Genomic DNA, 20538 nt, shown 5'->3' on the forward strand with positions numbered 1-20538 from the left:
AACCAACATGTAAGCAGCTCTAAGTAATTGCTGGGCTTTAAACATGGATTTGACGCTGGAACCTGGGAGGCAGAGGTTGTAGTGAGTTGAGATTGCACCACTGCACTCTAGCCCGGGAGCAGCACGAGACTCCATCTCGAAAAAAACACCAAACCAAGCCAAAACAAAAAAAAAACGATTTGAACTTCAAACCAGGAAGAATGGACGGATCTGAAGCAGTGGTTTAGGCCCAGCAAAAATTCATACACAGTTCAATCTAACTTAAGAGTGTTTAGTTTTGTTGTTTTCAGTTAAATCTGGGCCAAGTTTAACTTATCTTTTTTAGTGTCTCTTTCCAGTTAGATATAAAGTGGTTTCCCCTTTCTGGTTTCCCTCCTTCATTCCAGCCACATTTATGGAGCACTTACTATGTACAAGGCACCTACTGTTTATATTGAGTACAGGGAACATTAAAAAAGATGAATAAGATACAGCCGTCCCTCGGGGTCTTCCAGTGCACATGGAGACATCAGCCTATGCACACTCAACTGTACTCGGGGGGATCTGTAAGGAACTCAACAGGCACAGAAGCACAGCAAGTCAAAAGTACATCCCTTACTATGAGGATCAAGCAAAGCTTTCTGCAACAGGAGAGATTTTGACCTGAGCCTTAAGGAATAAATGAGCTTCATTCATTTGTTGCTCTATTTATATAATACCTAATAGTAGCAACTACTCATTTTCTTTGAGTATCTATTTACTAAGGCTAAGCTCTGTTCCAAACTCTTTATGTGGAATACCTAATTTAATCTTCATGACAACTTTAGGAGAAGTTCATGGAATCACTCACCCCACTGTCCGCATGAGACAACCAAGGCCTAGAGAGGTTCAGCGATCTTGACTCACTGCAACCTCTAAATCTTGGGTTCAAGTGTTTCTCCTGCCTCAGCTTCCCAAGTAGCTGGGATTACAGGTACCTGCCACCATACCTGGCTAAGTTTTGTATTTTAATAGAGATGGTGTTTCACCATGTTGGCAGTGCTAGTCTTGAACTCCTAACCTCAAGTGATCCACCCACCTCAGCCTCCCAAAATGCTGGGATTACAAGTGTGAACCCGTACACCCAGCCCAGAGTCCATGCTTTCAATAACACCACACCTAAACTGCACCTACTGTATGCCAGCCTCTGTGTAGTCACCAAGGATACAAAGAGAATGCAGAGACCCTGGTATGCTGGGGGAGGGGCAAGAGCAGAGAGCATGTCAGGATAATGTGATGAGGTGAAAGGTGAATGCAAAGCTCGGTGGGCACAGAGAAGGGCTGCACACTCACACTTGACATAAATTCTGAATCCAAAAAGGAACAATAGCAGCAACAAAGGCTTTCAGGGCTGTGGGCACAGCGCCTTTAAAGACACAGCAGCATGGAGAAGCCTGGGCAGCCAGGGTATGCAGCAGAAAGGGACAGGGGCAGGGGCAGGGCTAGACACCAGGGACTTGGCTGCTGTCTGAAGAGCTGCCTTTATCCAGGCGTTTTGGGGAACTGAGTGACAGGGTCAGCACCTGGAGCTTGGCATGGAGACACAGGAGGCTGCCAGATGAGCCACCTCTGAGATTTCCTATTAGAATTTCTGATCAGAAGCAGAGTCCACAGGCCCAGCAAGGTGGTTGTGGTTATCTGCCCCTAAGTTTGGAAGTCTGGAAGTTTGGGGTGGTTTGCTATGCCACAGTAGACAGGAACAGGGAGCTCTTCTGGTCCGTGTCTCCCTTCTTGGGATCTCTTCTTCCCTTCACTTCCCATCCCACACACTTGCACCACATTTAATCAGCCTCCTGCACACATTTTGGCTCTCCCAGCTGGAACTTGCCCAGGCCACTTCATGGCACACTAGGCCCCGGTGTCAGAAACCATCACCATATGCAGAACCCAGAGCCTATTCTAATGGCCAGAACACAGCCTTAATTGAGCCCCTATTGTGTGCGGGCCGCTCTACAGGAGTAACTAACAGTCTTACAAGGTATAGGTGATGCTCCCAGTTTTACAAGTGAGGGCTGTAACCCTCAGAGAGGCTAAGCACAGGATTTCACAGTTCCTCGATGTGAGTGAAACAGAGCCTGGGCAATCTGGCTACGAGGCCACCCTGGCCTGAGCATGCATCTTCCTCCAGAGTCCCCTCCTTTGCAGCCTATTGTGTGCAAGGCTCTGCGGCTCACCCCATGCCACAGACCAGTTTTGTTAAACATATCTCCTTCAACCTCCATGGTCATTTCACATTAAAAACAAATTGTTTTACCTTCTGTTGAAAACTTAGAATTTCTGGGAAGCCTGAACCAATGCTCTCCCAACGCAATGGTGAGTGGGAAGTGAGGAGCAGCTACAGCCCCTCAGAAAGGGCGAAGGCCCTCCGTTTGCACCAGTCCCCATCCTCTGAGACTCAGGGGACCACTACAGTTATTAAGACCTCTTCCTGGCCCTGAAGGTGACTGATTTGGTGATCCCTGTTGTGGGCCTAGTCCATGGATCCCATGCAGATGGTATAAAGAGCCTGGGAGTGTACCCTTGCCCCACACCCCTGCGCCCTTCCTGTCACCATCTGTAGCTGGCCCAGAGGAGTCCAGCTCAGAAGCTCACCACTCCTGCAGGCAGCCCGGCCCTCGCCTCCCACACAGACTTTTCATTGTGGCCCAAATTTCTCACTAAAGAGGTAGAAACGCCAGCTCTCATACAGCTGGGCCACAGGCACCGTCCTGGCCAATGGGACCTCCAAGGAGTTCAGCTGAAGGTTTCTGGGGAAGGTTTTCCCTTGTGTTGTCTCCCCCAGAATTGTGGCAGTTGTTTTAAGACACTGATGAGACAGCCCAGAAACCACTCCAGTGTCAGTAGAACCAGACGCTGGACAGGGGCAAGGGACTCAAGGGCAGACAGGCCCAGCTATGGAGTCACCAAGGAGCATGGTTGGTGTTCTTATGGTTTCAGCCACTTAAGATGTGTATTTATTACACACAAACATGTCCTGACTGCTAACCCCACTAGCGACTGTGTCTGAACTGAACTCCAGGAAGCAGATGTGTCCACCTTCGCAAGTGCAGGGTGTGGCTGTTGTTCCCAAGTGTTTTCCCATCCGATTCTCACCTCCCCTGGCCTCCCTCTGTCCTCTCCCTCACCCCCAAATTGCCCTCATTTCCAGCAAGCTTCCTCATACACACAAGCCGTGATGACAACAAACTGTCCAGTGTTGGTGGAATACATGTTACTTGTGAAATTTTTTCCAATTGAAAAGAGAAAGTAACTGGTCTTAAATCTGTGACAAAATAAAGAATTAAATGGCAATGGGCAGAATGTTAAAAAAGAAACCCTACAAAGTTTTTTTTTTTTATAAATGGAGTACCGTGCAAGCCCTTTCTGAAAGAAAAACAATTCTCTTTAACTCCCAATGTTGTTTTAAGTTGTTTCAAATTATAACATTACTCAAACATGTTCAAACATAAAACTAGATATAAACACCTTATGTTTATAGCTCTTATTCAACTCTAAACTATGAAATTAAATACAAGCAAAACTACAAAACCAATAAGATTCAAATCAACAGCCCTAATAACATGTGACAGACTGCGTTTTGCAGCATGAACTTGGTCCTTTCCAGCCTGTGCCGGTTCCTTTGGGGGAGTTATACTCATACTTCTGAGGGCTGGGCAAAGAGGTCCCTCTCCCACATCTCCCTGTGGTCTATAAAACTCTCGGCTGTGGTTTGAATGTGTCTGCTCCAAAATTTAGGTATTGCCAATGTAATAGTATTAAAAGGTGGAGATTTCAGAGGTGATTAAGCCATGAGGGCTCCTCCCTTGTGGATGGGATTAGGTGCCTTTAGAAAAGTATTGATGGAGGGGGTTCACCCATTTCTGCCCTTCCGCCTTCTGCCATGTGAGTACACAATATTCAAGGCGCCATATTGGAAGCAGAGAGTAGCTCTCACCAGAGGCCAGCATCTTGCTCTTGGACTCCCCAGCCTCCAGAACTGTGAGAAATAAATGTCTGTTCTTTATCAATGACCCAGTGGTATTCTGTTACAGAAGAAGACATGGACTAAGACACCTCTTCAAGCAGCAAGCACATCATACCAATCTTTGGTCTTCACTAAACACATATTTTTTAATCCTAGAAAACCTATATCTGTTCTTTCCTGGTTGGTTCCTGATCAAGAAGGTGTTCTCTGGTGCTGACAGGCTTAGCAGTGCAAGACAAAGGCTGGAACCCCCACAGCAATCTCTGGTCATATGGTTGTTATCCTGATGATCTGTATATACTGCCTAGGCTACTTCTGTTTAGATGATCATCAAAATTAAGGCACAAAATTAACACATTCTTGTCAAGAACTCATAGTCCCCAGTTTGAAAACCTACATTAAAATCAAATTCTGGGGAGCAGAGAAGAAAAGACAAACAAAGGCGCCAGATCCAGAAGGCTCCCTTCTCCAGAATCTCATACATGGAGTCCTAAGGAAAAATTTAAATATTTAGATGCTGCAACATCTGGTTTTGAAAAAATTAATGCCAGCTTTGCATATGGGTCAATGGATTTGGAAAGAGAAAAACAGAACTTGTCTGTTCAAACTATCTTTGTCAGCTTTTCTAAAATCAAAAGTTCCTCCACATCCCCAAAATAGAATGCTCACATTTTGGGAATGCATTGTTCAATTCTGTCCCCCAACTGATCTTCCAGCCCTCCTCTACACTTCATTTCCAATGCCACCACCCTGGCCTGGGCACCACCATCCTCCTCCAGGCTGAGAGTTGGGCCCAGGCCCATGCTTGGCTGCCCCCCTATCTCCCGTAGCCTTGACAGCCTTCACTCGCCAGGCCTCTGCCTGCTTCTCTGGCCTCATTTCACACACTTATACACCTCCCTGTAGTTTTTTTTTCTGCCATCATCAGAGGTAATTCTGGGTGTAAGTTCCTGTCTGCCGGTCTCAGGCAAGGTCCATTGAACTGTTTGCCCTGGTTCTGCTGGGTGAGGCCCTCAGCCCTCTGCTTGCTCCCTCTCTTCAGGTGGCCCTCAGAAGAGGAAGGTAGCTGCTCTTCCAGGGAAGCAGAGCTGTTGTTACCCACAGCCCTGTCACTCCTGCACCAATCGCTCCTTCATCCCTTGCTCCTGCCATTCAAATCTCAGGCCTTAAAATTGATGCTTTATGTCACATGATTGGGTGGACCCAACCTCCACCTCTGCTTTAGGGGTATCTGCACTTTCTCCTTCTGGCATCTCAACATCTTCACCTGCTGATCACTGGGGCTCACCCTACAGCCAGAAGGCTAGGGCTTCAGTGAGAATGTTCTTTTAGGTCTACTACGTGGTTCCTTGCTGGAGCACAGGGATTCCAAGCTCTTTAGCCCAAGGTTCAGTCCATATCCATATCCACTGCCTTTCACAGGCTGGTCCCGGGGTCTCATTCTAATACTTGATGGCCTGCTTGCCTAGGGGAATAATTTGGAATTCTTCCCAGTTGTGGGAGTGAAGGGGGTTGTTATGTTGGAGGATGGGGTAGGTTTGTGTGTATCATGAGTTGGTTTGTTCTCTTGAAGAGCCCTTCCTTTCTTTGTCAATTTTTATTCCTTTTCTTTCCTCCCTGACTTTTTATGTCAAAGGGAGAGAATATTTTTAATGGTTTTAAATATACTTGATCTTTAAACAGTAAAAGGCCTATTAAATAGTCTTCAATAAAAAGCAAAAATCTCTACCCAATCTTCTACCTTTAAAAGTCACTCCAGAAATAACCATTTTTAAGTAGTTTTTGTTCTGCTAGGAGAAGTTTCCCAGTGTGAAGGTCAAATACATTCTCATGTCATGCTTTAGTTTGCCTGTAGTTGGAGCATGCTTTTCTTGAGTGGTTTTGTTTTTCCTGGAGTCTTAATGGACTCTTCCTTCTCTTGTTTCAAGAAGAAACATGCCTTTTCCATCATATCACTAGAATCTCCTGCTTCTTTTTGTTGAACAGATTTTTTTTCCTTTTTGAAGTCATTCTTTTGACCTCTCTGACTTCCTGTTCAAATTTGGACTGTTTTCTCGGCTTGTCATGTCACTACCACCCAGATATTTCTCTACACATACTCCTCTTGGATTAGCTCCAGAAAGCATCCATGTCTTTTAAATTCCTCATTTCTTTAATGCTTTCTGTAGTTCATCCACAAGGAACATTTTTCAGAAAATGCATGGCAAATAAACTTATAGTGCATTTGAATATCCGTCTTTAGCTTGCCTCATGCTTGATCAATAATTTGGCTAGCTGTGAAATTTTGCATTCAAAGCAACCTTCTTCAGAACTTCAAAGGTATTATTCCATTTTATTGTAAACCTGTAGGCCCTTGCCACTCAGTGTGGTCCATAGGCCAGCAGCCATAATATCACCTAAGAGATTGCTGGAAATACAGAATTCCCCCACCCAAAATCTGAAATGAACAAGACCTCCAGGGACATAAGGGTACATTACAGTTGAGAAGCTGTTGCCTCCTTCAGTGCTGCCTGAGAGATCTGTGGTCAATCTGACTCTTAGCCCTTAGTAAATAATCTCATGTTTTCCGGCCTGAGGGTTTTGAGGCCTTTCTTTGTCCTTGCTTGATGTTCTGAAATTCTCCAGGTTGTTTTCAGGCTCTAATCTTTTCCAATGGGTCCTGCCAATCTCCAGGCTTTTTTGCCTTTCTTCAGATCTTGAGAATTTTCTTCTGTTTCCCTGATTTACCTGCTTCTCTGTATTCTCTGCTCCCTTTCTTGGAAATGTTACAGATTTTAGACTGATTATCCATAAAAAAAATGGATGGAATGGAAATTTCCCTTTATTCTGATGGAGGGAGTTCCATCAAAATCCCACCCCCCCTCCTTTTTTTATCTTTCTAATCTTTATTCTGGTAAGTATTCTCAAATTCATTCTTTAGCCCTTACATTGGATTTTTTTTTTTTTTTTTGCAAATGTATACTTTTAATTTTCCAGGCACTTTATGGATCTCTGAATGCTTGTTTCTCATAGCAGGCTGTTTCTGCTTTATGGATGCAATGTGGCCACACATCCCTAGGGTTACTAATTGGTTTTTGTCTCTCTATTTTGCTTCCTCCAGTGCCTGTCGTTATGTTTGTTCCTCTTGCTCCTTTTTCATACTGTTGATTTTTCTCTAAACTTTTTTAGATAATACTACAAAACTATTGTTCATTTTTTTTAGGTGTGATGATGGTTATTATGATTTTATAAGAAAAGATCCTTATTTTTAGAAAATGAACATTGAATTTTTTAGGGATGAAGTGTTTTGATGCCTGCAACTTACTCTCAAATGATTTCATGCACACATACACACTCACACAAACATACGCATAGAGGGTAAAAAGAGAAATTTTGACATGGCAAAGTGTTAGCGTGTGATGAAACCAGGTGGACGGTGTGCCCAGATGTTTACTGTACTAGTCTTTCAACATCTGTCTTGAAATTTCTGTTTGAAATTTTTGATTGTAAAAGTTGAAAATAAAAACAAAACAAAAATGTCTGATGATGCTTGATTGTTCATTCTCTGCTTATCCTTAGAAAAATACCCTCAGGAATCTGAAATCCCTAAGGAATCACCTTTCTTACAGTAAAACTGATATGTACTTGGTCTGTTTTATTTTCTTCCTTAGTTCAAATTTGATAGAAACTACACTGGGCTGATACACCACTGCTGGTATGCAGTACACATCAGCCAGCAAGCCCCACAGCACAGCTCAGGCATTCCTGCCAGGGGAAGAACAGCTGGGCTCCCCAACCCCTTCAGGAAAGGTCTGTCCTACCCCAAACCACATCTCAGCTGAGTCTAGTGTTTTAAGCACAGAAAAAGTACAGAAGGGGTTTTGTTCTCTTGGCCACCCGCCGCAGCCTGGCACCAAAACAACCCAATGCTCCCTTCTGATTGGAGAAATATTTTGTGCTCTTCTGGACACAAGACTTGATGGTATTACTGCCAGGCTTCCCGTCAGCAGGCACACATCTTGCCAGAGACAGTTCTGAGACAGAAGTCTCTGTGACAGAAGCCACCCAGACCGCTCAGGAAGTGGACACCCCTGCCTGGTCTTTAAGCAAGTTAATGGCAGGTCATTTGCATCTTTGTGTATTTGCACTGCAAGGTAACGAACGATATAAGCAAAATCTCTAACTAACATTCTTTAGGGAATCTGCCAGAATGGATTAGGAAGGGACCTGTCTTGGTGTATCTCTAATGAAGCAAAAGAAAGCTATAATGGGATTTCATGGGTGTGGGTAGTAATTGGATTTGGTGGAGGGTGTAATTAAATTTCACCAAGGGGCTACAACCTCTGCCCTGGCAAATAATAAAAGGGTCAGAAAACTTTCCATCTTGCTTAAAGGGAAACATGGTAAGCCTGCAGAAATGCCACAGTACATCCCCTTAATCATGAGACAGCAACCTAGCACCTTCAGGATCTCAAGAGAGTTTCACCTTCCAGTAGAGGGCTGAAGGCACTGTAGGTAATATCAGAATATTGTGAAACTCACTGGCCAGTTTCTCCCCTGTGTCTCCTGAACTTTCCATCTCTACTTCAATAAGGAGAATCAAAGCAGGATCCAGCCCAGAGAAAAATGGCCTCCCCAAAATGGGGAGATTCCAACACACAAGTGGAAGGCCAAGTGGATCAGTATAAGCAGCCAGTACCACCTCCCATCACTGTGGAAGCATCACCCCTGGTTGCCCAGCAGCAGAAAACTCTGGGTCCAACACAGGGCAATCATCTGGCAGGCTTCCTGTGAGCAGGTGCTGACTGATGGCAAACAAGCAGGCTGGCCCTCCCCAGCACTAAGCTATGCATTCAGGGGTCTCAGTCTCTCACCCCAGTGGATCAAGCACTGCATAGCCAGGCTGTTAATTTTTCTTCCCAGTGCAGATTTCTGGAGCTGTGGCAGATGCTATTACTGTAGTCAGGTGCTCTGATGTGGGGAACAGGGCATCCTGCTATTAAATAGGCCTTTCTGGGAATGCATGGCTCTCTGACTGAATCCCTCTCCTGCTCTCAATCCTTGTGACCCAGTGTCTCTCCAGGGTCATCCAGAAGAAACAACCCCCGCCTCTGGCTGTGTCCAGTCAGTTTGTGTCTTAGTCACCTCAGGCTGCTATAACAAAATACCATAAACTGGGTGGCTTATAAACAACAGAAATTGATTTCTCACAGTTCTGGAGTCTGGGAAGTCCAAGATCAAGTTACTAGCAGATTCAGTGTCTGGTGAGGACTAATTGCCTTGTTCATGAATGGCATTTTCTTGCTGGGTCTGCAGATGGTGTAAGAGGCAATGCAGCTCTCTTTGATAAGACACTAACCCCAACCGTGAGGGCAAAGCCGTGGTAACCTAATCAGCTCTCAAAGACCCCACCTCCTAATACCATCGCCTTGGTAGATTTTGACGCATTAATCATGGAGAGACATAAACATTCAGACTGTAGAAGGTTGACCTGTCAATTTCATTTCAATTTCATTCCACAGTTTGCATTCTTCAGAAAGTAATAAAATTCTTGCTCATCTGATGGTTCCTCTCCCACTGTCGATGTCATTGACATTGTCATTTACTTATTTCTGCTTTTTATTTCTTCCAGTTATTTGACCTTAATGAGGGAAGAGCGCTAATGCCAATCAGGAAGGGCATATGCTTTATCTTAGGGCACCATGTGCAAAATAAAGTTAGCACGAAAGGCCTGAGACTGCTATCCTGAGACTGCATCTGGGAACTTGGGTTTGGGAAGATCCCACCATTCCCTGACTGATAAGGGTGGCTCACTGTGCCTAAGCCATTTGAGCACACAACGTAGTTTATGCTGAACACTAGCTTTCCTTCTGAAAGTCTGCATTGATATGTGCTAGGCACAGGGTATCTACATGACCAGCCTACAATAAAAACCTTGGACACTGAGTCTCTACTGAGCTTCGTTGGTAAACAACATTTCACCTGTTACTGCAACAATTTGTTGCTAGGGGAATTAAGCATGACCTTCGTGACTCCATTGAGAGAGGACTCTTGGAAACTTGCTTCTGGCTTCCTATGGACTTCAGTCCATGTGACTTTTTCCTTTGTTGATCTTGCATTTTGTGTGTGTGTGTATGTGTGTGTGTGAAAGAGAGAGAGAGAGAGAGAGAGAGAAACGTATGTGTGTATATATATGTGTGTTTTTTACATATGATTTTGCTGTAATAAATCATAGCCATGAGTACAACTATATGTCAAGTCCTGCGAGTTCTCCTAGTGAATCATCCATCCTGGGGGTATGATCTTGGGGACCCTTGACACATACCACTTATACAAGAAGTGTTTCCAGCTGGACCATGGCTTGAGATAGCATTTTTCCAGTATGTGTCTGGAAGATATCTGTCTGGCAAAATGGTGAAAAAACGGCTTGCAGTCTGGACGTAAGGTCTCTGGTGATCTCTTTCTTAGCAGACCATGAAACTGGACCATGCCCTGGTTCCTTCCTCAGCGTAGGCCTTGGAGCACTTGTGTGTGTTCTTAATGCATAGGGTGTCCTGCTTTCTGTGCTGATATCCATTCTCCCAACCAGGTGTCAGCCTCCCTGCAGTCCAGCATCCCTGCACATTCCTGCTCTTCGTGGTCCAGAGTTCCTCCTTTCACACTCCCAGTTATGTGATAAACAAGTCCCTGTTTTTCCCCATGATTCCACTGGAGTTCTCAGAAATTGTGAGCATTCCCACAACACACTAAGCAGCCTTTCCACAATACTCACAAGCTAGAGCTTGCAATTAAAGCACTAAATCACAGCTTTGGGGTCAAGTGCTGTTGAATCACATGCTTGTGTTTAAAATATACTCCCAAAGAGAAAGCTGTCAAAAAATCTCACTTGGATCACAAGCTGAGATGGAGAATGTGAATTAGTGTAACATCTGAATTACTGACTATTCTTAAGAAGTGTTTTTGTTACAACATTTAAACAGGAGGGAGACAAAGAAACCAGACAACTTTTAATGTAGCCCAAGTTAAATTATGAGTCTCAATTCTCCCCCAAATAATGTACTTTCCTATAGATATTGCTAAAAGCTAAGAGGGAAGGAGGAGCTTTCACTACATACCATGCAGCTGTCCTCATTCTAATACACTTTTTAAGATACATAACAATGGAAAGAATGATCTTTTTAAATCAAGAGCCCTTACAACATAGGTATACCAATATTTTTGCTCTATTTCTTTCTAAACTTACTCATGCATAGGTTTTTGTTTTATATCTTTTTAAAAAAGTTCTTTAAATACAATTATAGGATTTGCACGAATACAACTGTAGCAATGAAGCAGAAGAAATAAGGCAGAGAGATCCTATGCACACTTTATCTATTATCTCCCACACGTAACACTTTACACAACATTTAACAGAATCCCAACCAGAAAAACAATGTCGGTGCAATCCACCAAGCTTATTGAATTTTCATGTTATTAATACTTACTTTAGCCATTCTAATAGAAATGTAGTCATATCTCATAGGAGTTTTGATTTGCATTTCCATAATGGCTACAATGATATACCTATTTTCATGTCCTTATTTGCCATGGGTATATTCTCTTCAGTGAAATGCCTGTTGATGTTTATTGACCACTTTCTAACTGGATTGTTTGTTTTTCACTGTTAGGTTTTGAGAGCTCTTTACATATTCTAGACTCAAGTCCTTTGCTGAAGGTATCATTTGCAAATACGTTCTCCCTGGCTGTAGCTGGTCTTTTCATCCTCTTCACAGGGTCTTTCATAAAACAAAAATTTTTAGTTTTCATGAAATCCAGCTTATCAATTTTTCCTTTTATGAAATGTGTTTTTGATGTCAAGCCTGTGAACTTTTTCCCTATCCCTAGGTCTCAAGGATTTTCTCCTAACTTTTTTTCTAAAAGCTTTACAATTTTATATTTAAGTTAGTAATTCATTTTGAGTTAGATTTCTTTATAACGTGTGAGACTTAGGTTGAGGTTCAGTTTATTGCCTGTGGATGTCCAATTACTCTAGCACTATTTGCTTAAAGGGCTATCCTTCCTCCACTGGATTGCTTTTGCAACTTTGTCAGAAAGCTACAGTTTTTATTTCTTCCTTTCTAATCTCTATGTTTTAAATTTATTTTTACTGCCTTATAGCACTAGCAAAACTTTTAGCATAGTTGAATAACAGTGGACATTCTTGCCTTTTTCTTAATCTTAGGGGAAAATCATTCACTATTAATAGTTCCACTATTAAGCATGATGTTAGCTATAAGTTTTATAGACCCTTTTTTTTGAAGTTGAGGAAATTGCCTTCTTTCCTAGTTTGCTGATTATCATGAATGGTTGTTGGATTTTGTCAAATGCTTTTTCTGTGTAAACTGACATGATCATATGACTTTTTCTCCTTTAGCTGTTCATGTGGTGGATTGCATTTGATTGATTTTTGAATGTTGAAGCATACCTGCATATCAGAGACAAATTCCACTAGGTTGCCACGTGTAATTCATTTTATACATTACCAGATTCGATTTGTTAATATTTTATTGAACATTTCTATATCTACATTCATGAGTAATACTAGTATGTAGTTTTATTGTTTTTTTCTTCTATCTTTGTCTACTTTTAGTATCAAAGTAATACTGGCTTTCTAAAATGATTAAGGAGTACCCTCTCTTCTTCTATTTTCTGGAAATAGAATTTTCTGGAAACAGAAGAGGAGAATGTAAAATTCTCCTTTAAATGGTAAATAGAATTCTCCAAGCTTTCAAGGCTGGGAGGCTTCTTTTTCAGGAACTTTTATACTATTATGAAGGGTTTATTTTTTTTAAGATATAGGCTTATAATCTTATTATAGACTTTAAGATTTAAGACCATTCAGTTTGTCTATTTAAACTTTGTTGAGTCAGATAGTTTCCAGTTTTTGAGGAACTGGTCCATTTTTTCTAAGTTCTCAATTTATAAATGTAAAGCTGTTTTCTAGTATTCCTTTTTTTTTTTTAAGACAAAGTCTTACTCTGTCACCCAGACCAGAGTGCAGTGGCATGATCTCAGCTCACCGCAGCCTCTGTGTCCCAAGCTCAAGTGATTCTCCTGCCTCAGCTTCCTGAGAAGCTGGGATCACAGATGTGCCCCATCACGCCCAGCTCATTTTTGTATTTTTCAGTAGAGATGGGGTTTTACCATGTTGCTCAGGCGGGTCTTGAACTCCAGACCTCAGGTAATCTGCCCACCTCAGCCTCCCAAAGTGCTGGGATTAGAGGTTACCATGTCTGGCAACCTCATTATTTTTTAATGACTGCCTGAACTCTAGAAATATATTATGTTTCACTGATATTGGTGATTTGAGCCTTCTTAATTTATATCTTTGTCATTTTTGCTAGAGTGTTGTCAACTTTGTGGATTCTTTTCAGAGCCATGGATTTTCTCTATTGTTCTCCTGGCTTCAATTGTATTAATTTATAATCTTACATTTATTATTTCCTTTCTTATATTTGGTTTCTACTTATTTTGCTCTTCTCTTTCAATTTTCATGAGGTAGGAATCTAGATGAAGAATTTGAAACCTTTCCTCTTGTCTAAAATAAGCATTTAGTACTATGACTTTTCCTTTCAGCACTATTTTATCTGCATCCCATGTGTTGTGTGTTCATGCTCACTCATTTCTATGTATTTTTAAAGTTCCATTAAAATTTCCTATAAACCTATGTATTATTTGAAGTCACATCGACACCGAGTAATTAGAGATATTCTTCTTTCGGTTCTTGATTTCTCATTTCACTCTATTATGATTATAAAACATATTCTGTATCTTTTTAATTCTTTTAAATTTGCCAATTTTTTAAAAAATGGCCCACGATAGAGGCCATCTTGAAGAAAGTTCCACAAGTGCTTGAAAAACATGTATACTATTCCGGGTGAACAATGTTCCATACACGTTAATTAAATCCTGTGGCTTATGCTTTTCAGTTCGTTCTTTCTTCCCTTCTTCCTTCCTTCCTTCCTTCCTTCCTTCCTTCCTTCCTTCCTTCCTCTCTCTCTCTCTATTTCTTTCTTTCTTTTTCTTTCTTCTTTTTTTTTTTGCAGTCCATAAGTTTATTGTCTTTATCTGAAAAATCCTCATAGAAAATTGTTCGGTTTAGCTCTCAGCAGCCCGCTCCTGAGCGCTGAGGAAGCTTGCCTTCCTTTGAGCTACCCCATCTTTCTTCTGAGCAAGGGACTTTTTGGGATGGTTCCACCTCTTCTTTTTAACTTCTTTCTTGGGCTTCTTTTCATAGGCTGGATTATCTCGTATAGCAGCATGAGCTTTCTTATACATCTTCTCCATCATGTCTGGAGCTATGCTGTTCTTTATGTGTTGAGAGAACTGTTCTTGTAAGCATCTTCAACTCCTTCTATTAAGCAGTGCATGTAATCTGCAACATTGTGGCCCATGATGTGCTTCTGGTGCACTTCTGCATTAAATTCCTTGCTTTTCAGAATCATAACCAGGGAATCGTTTGGTACTGTGAAAGACAGAAAAGCCTCCATCCACAGCTCCCTTCAGGGAGCCAAAAACTTTATTGTCAGTGGTAGCTCTAGCAAGGCCTGCATTCACATAGCAGGTAAAGGTGCCAGGCTGACCATCAATGCTTTTCACATTGTATTCATTGCCAATTACCTCCACTTGGTCTTCATAGATCTTGTTCATGCCAAACCTACTGAGAAACCTGTGGGCCAGCAGCAGGCCAGTACAATACGCTGCAGCATAATTTGTCAGACCAAGCTTCACATCATATTTTGGCAGTTCGTGTGCATATGCTGTGCAGACTATCATATCCCCCTCTATACGCGCACAAGCATCTGACAAATGATATCTCTGTTTGTTACACGAACTACCATTCTGTATTTGGGTGTGCTGCATTTATTTTTATCCTGTATCAACAAATGTTTCCGAGCATAGTCATCAGTTTTACCCTCTCGTTGTCTTCCAAATTCCACTTGGTATCTCTAAAAGTAGGCTTTATTCTTAACAACTTTAACACATCCCATCCTGCAGAACAGAGATGCACGTCCGCAGCTTGACAGGGACCTGAAGGCCCAGCAGTGCCTGTTTTTCAATTCTTTCATACCCTTTCTGATTTGCTGTCTAGTAGTTTTGTTAGCCATTGAAAGAAATGTGTTGAAATATCCAACTATAATTATTGATTTGTCTATTTCTCCTTTCATTTCTATCAGGTTTTCCCCCAGAACATCACTGTATCACATTATTATTTTTTACATGTAGAAATTTGTAATATATGTCATCACAGTCTGGTGGAACTGATGTTTTACTACTTTGAGTGAAGTGGAGAAACCTTACCTCCATTAGGTTTCTTTGCCCTCCTAACTTTTTAAATATAGTTGTCTGAAATATTTCATTTACATACATTGAGCAACACACTTCTCTCCTTCTGAGACTCTAATGATACAAATGCTAGCTCTTTTGGTTTTGCTCCACTGATACCTGTGATTCTGTTCATTTTCTTTCTTCTCTACTGTTCAGATTGGGTAAATTCTGTTGATCTGGACTCAAATTCACTGATTCCACTCTCTATCATATCTACTCTATTATTAGGGTCAAACTGCAAGTTTGTTAATTCAGTTATTATATTTTCAATTCTATCATTTCAATTTGGTCCCCTTTTGTTTATATTTTTTCCATTTTAAAATTTAAGATCATTTGTAGCACTTTTATGTACCTTTGAAGCACTTTTATAGCGGGTACTTTAAAATCCTTATCAAATAATTCCAACATTGGATTCTTCTTGGTATCAGCATCTATTAATTTTCTCATTTAAGTTGTGATTTTCTTGGTTCCTTTATAATAAGTGATGTTTTGTTGTACCCAGTGTATTTAGATCTAATATTATGAGATGATATTTAATCATGAAGTGTAGTAAAAGGTCCTTTTGGGTATATGTTCACCTTCCTACTGGGTCTCATCAACACCATGCTGGAGAAAAAAAGAGTACTGACTCATATTCCCTTGCTGCAGACAGGTGAGGTGCAAGTTCAGTTCCCTCTTGGCCCTGCTGACATCAGAAAAGGGAGTGGGGAAGCAGAGGGCCAGCTACCCCCATTTCCCACCACTTCACTGTGCCTCATTGATGCTGGATGAGGTGAAAGCTCCACTGTTCACTGGCTTCTGCTAAAATAGGGGAGGAGGAAGAAGGATATTAACTCCCCCACTTCATCCTATTTCATTCCGTTGATGCCAGGTGAGGCTAGAGGCTCAACTCCCCACTAAATTCCCTTTGGAGGTTGAGGGGGGCAGGGAGGGAAGAGCATCCACTAGCTCTAGTTTCTTGTCATCATGTGGATGTAGAGCTTCAGCTCCTCACTGGGTCCACTGACACAAGCGGTGGGGAGAACACAGAGTGGGGACTAGTCCCTACTCATACTTCCTGGTTAGTCTAATCAATGTCAGATGGGAGTAGGGACTCAGCTACCTGCTGGACCCCTGCTGACCCAAGGTGGGAGCTGACGTACACTGCTGATGGGCTCCACCATAAGCCACTTCATTGGCTCTTGTTGCTGCTGAATGGAGGTGGATTTACCACTGGGCCTGGCTGACACTACTCTGGTGGGGCATCTGAGCGCCATCTGCTTCCACCAGGAGAGGGAGGAAAGATGAGCTCCCTGCTCAGCCCCACTAAGGCCACTGGGTGGGGGATGGGAGTACTGCTTCTGCCTGCTTCCTTACGTCAGGGATCCAGCGGAAGATCAGCTCTCAGCGAGGCTGAAATTGTCAATGGGGTGGGGAGAGTGGTTATGTTTTGTGTTGTGTCTGGCTGGTGTAGCATGGTTATCACCAGAAAGATTTTCTGTTATCAGGGTACCATCTTCCTGGTCCTTTGGCTAGGGGATTGGGTTTTTCTTGGAACATATTTTGTGTGCACCTGTTAGAGATTCAGGAGATGTGTATCCTGTCTGGGAGGCAACAAGGAAATCCAGAGACCTTACTTCTGTTTCATTCTTCAAGTCCCAAAGTCCCTAGGTGGCCTCCTTCTTCTTCGCCCTTTCAGGGTCTTCTCCTCCCATGCTTGTCTGCTGTGTTTTGTCCAGGAAGTTTAATTGTGAAGAGGAAGATCTGTGAGGAATGGGGCTATTCCATCTTGGCAGGCTGGAAGTCCCTATTCTCCTTTTTTAAAAACCCCAAATCATGATCACATTCTTTATATAGTCATGTGCCCCAGGTAAAAATTTCCTATGACCTAGGAATATCTTTGCCATCGTGATGTCATAGCACAACACATTACGTTTTCTATGCTTCAGTATGCTTCCATATGCAAATACTTAAACATAAAAATTGTGTTAGGCACTGTTGGTGGGAATGTAAATTAATACAGCCACTATAAAAAGCAGGATGGAGGTCTCTCAAAAACTAAAAAAAAAAAAAAAAAAAAAAAAAAACCTAAAAATAGAACTACCCTTTGATCCAGCAATTCCATGAGTGAGTATTTATCCAAAGGAAAAATAAATCAATATATCAAAGGTATACCTGAACCCACATGTTTACTGCAGCACTATTCATAATAGCAAAGATGTGGAATCAACCTAAATACCCATCACACAGAGAAATAGATAAAGAAAATATGGTATATATACATAATGGAATACTATTTGGCCATAAAAAAATGAAATCATTGCATTTGCAGCTACATGAATGGAACTGGAGGTCATTACATTAAGTGAAATAAGTCAGGCACAGAAAGACAAATATGGAGTGTTCTTACTTATACATGAGAGCTAAAAATGTTGATCTCATCACAGTAAAGAGTTGAATGATAGATATCAGAGGCTGGAAAAGGAGTGTGGGAGGGGCTGTGGGAATGAACAGAAGTTGATTAATCAGTACAAAGATACAGTCAGACAGAAGGAATAAGTTCTAATGTTTGATAGCAGAATAGAGTGTCTATAGTTAACATTATATTGCATATTTCAAAATACATAGAAGAGAGGACTTGAAATGTTCCCAACACATAGAAATGATAAATACTCGAGGCGATGGACACCCTAAAAACTCTGACTTGATCATTACACATTCAAGCCATGCAATAAAACATCACATGTATCCCTTATATATGTACAAATATTATGTACCAATAAAAAACAAAAATTATGTTGCAGTAGCCTACGGTGTTCAGCCCGGTATCATGCCGTACAGGTGTCAGCTTAGGAGTAACAGCCTCCACCAAATAGCCTAGGTGTGGAGTAGGCTGTGCCATCTAGGTTTATGTAAGTGAACTCTACGATGTTCACAACAGTGAAATGGCCAAAAAACAAATGTCTCAGAATATGTTCCTGTTGTTAAGCAATGCATGACTGTATGTTTTTGTATCATTTTTACTTACCATATCATAAGTTTTTAATTTCTGTTAAAATAGCACTCTTTGAAAGCACTATTTTAAAAGCTATATAATTCCCCACTGAGTGGCCAGAACATGATTTATACTGTATAATAATTTTCCTATTGTTGAAAATTTAGATTCCAACATTATTGCTGTAATGAATAATGTACTGGTGAAAATGTTTGTGCCTTAAAGTTTTCTGTATTTCAGGTTGTTACTAACTTAAAATACAGCCCAGAAGTAGAATTATACACAGTTCAACAGCAACATGCAAGAGGACCCCACTGTGCCAACATGGGGACTTCAACATACTTTAAAACATGAGCCGATTTGATTGGAATGGAAAACAGTATTGCAGAACAGTCTAACATGCATTTCCTAGATCATAAGGAGGCTAACCCATTCTTTTGTAAATTGGATTTTCATGTCTTTTGCTGTTCATCTTCTGGGGCATAGCCATCCTAGTAGAAGAATCTTACTCACTATGTTCAAGTGGTTTTCTTAAACCAAAAAGATAAAATTCAAAGTCAACGATCAGCTAAGAGAGAAATAATTTCATTCCCTGTTCAGCTGCAACAAATATCAAGTGCCTAACAGGAAGCACCTGCCAATTAAATAAAGCCATCAGATAAAGACAAAACCTGTGAAACACTTCAGACTTCTGGATAATTTTTGATCTTGAAAACATTTCCCGAATCTTACCTGAAGCATAACAACATTGTCACCTTCAAAAGTGGCAAGCACATCAGTGTCACACTTTAAGCCTGAGATTCGATTTTCCATCATGTAACCCTATTGCAGAAAAAAGAAAAAAAGAACACATTTCAAATTTGCAACCCCGTCATTATACAGGACTAACATTTTCTTTAAAATTAAAAAATATACAGAAAATTGAAAAGAGGAAAACAGTCATATTTCTCCTAACCAGAATAACCACTGTAAGAATTTTGATTCCTTACATTAACTTTTGGTTCAAGAATATTATTTTGGTGGAAAAAAAAAAAAACAATTTGAAAATGGTCATGTCATATTTCTGCAAAAGATTTCAATAAAGTAGACTGAGTTTTTTCCATCTCTCTTCCAAATTTTAATAAATGTCAAGGTACTAGTGATTATATCTCACTGTATGTAGGGGAAAGATGCTTCCCCACCCCCCAGTAACCCTTCTGAAAATTAGCCTGTATACCTAAAAATTCCCTGGGAGGCAGCATAAACATCTTAAATTGCCACTCTGCATCTTAGTATCATTAAATACTCTGCACCATAAATTCTCACTCCTGCAGTTTATTTTTTCTTGTACTTCCTGAAATCCTTATTTAAATGGCAGCGTTGGCAGTGTTTCTGCACACAAACCAGAGAATCAGCTACACAGGAGAAAGTAAGTTCAGCCCCAAGCAAAACAAGAAGGAAGCAAAGCCTGTCTTTGTGTGGCCCCAGGCCCTTCCCCACTGAGGGCCTCTGCATTACCTCCGTCTTCCAGCACTTTGTCTTCCCCATGAAATCTCCAGAATTGTTCCCACTGTCCAAGCCTGCTTCCACAAATTACTTCTGCCTCTGTCTGTCATGCCAAAGCTGACTGTCCTGTTACTTCCCCCAGGAGTATGTGCAGTAAGCACTTTAGCTCTGAATGTGGAATGACAAGTTTTGCCCCAATAACATTTTCAAGCCACAAAGGCCCATGGGTACCCTTCATGTCTGGGAGACCTGCTTCACTTCTGAAAATAGCCACAGGAGTCCTAGAATCCTAGATTTCTGGGGTCCTGCCACCCTCAGAGCCCTGAAAACTTGTGAGCATCAGCCCTGCTCCTGTGGGGAAAGCCACCCTGGAAGGCCGGGCCACCTTTCCCTCTTCCCCATCAAGACTATCTGGGCTGTGTTACCACCTGCAGTTGACAGAAGCAAAGGAGTTCCCAGCAGAAGCCTTAATTACCTTCATAAGGTTAAACTGATTTTGTTTACGGATAAGTAAATCAGTAACATTTCCAAACATAAGTTTACTTCTCCCACCCAATAATAATCACAGAATTAAAACTGCCTTGTGGGCAAACCACATAAAATTAGGTTCTGATGAAGTGTGGTCCTGCCACAGAGTGATTTCCCCATAAGGCTACAGTGGAGTCATTTTCACCCTTCTCATTCTATCTATGCTAGATACTGTGCTGGGATGTCACATAGACTTCCTTTACCTCACAGAATCCCTTTTATC

General features: G+C 41.5%; 1 protein-coding gene and 1 pseudogene across 1 annotated transcript in view; both read right to left on the reverse strand.

The window, feature by feature from the left end:
• ACOXL (acyl-CoA oxidase like) overlaps positions 1-20538 on the reverse strand; it is a 376563-nt gene that overhangs the window by 129096 nt on the left and 226929 nt on the right. The gene's annotated exons all lie outside the window — the stretch shown is intronic.
• On the reverse strand, positions 14032-17362 carry LOC116526995 (annotated as a pseudogene).

This window comes from Sapajus apella, unplaced genomic scaffold (genome assembly GCF_009761245.1).
Source record: "Sapajus apella isolate SASKATOON/1434 unplaced genomic scaffold, GSC_monkey_1.0 scaffold52, whole genome shotgun sequence".
Lineage (NCBI taxonomy): Eukaryota > Metazoa > Chordata > Mammalia > Primates > Cebidae > Sapajus > Sapajus apella.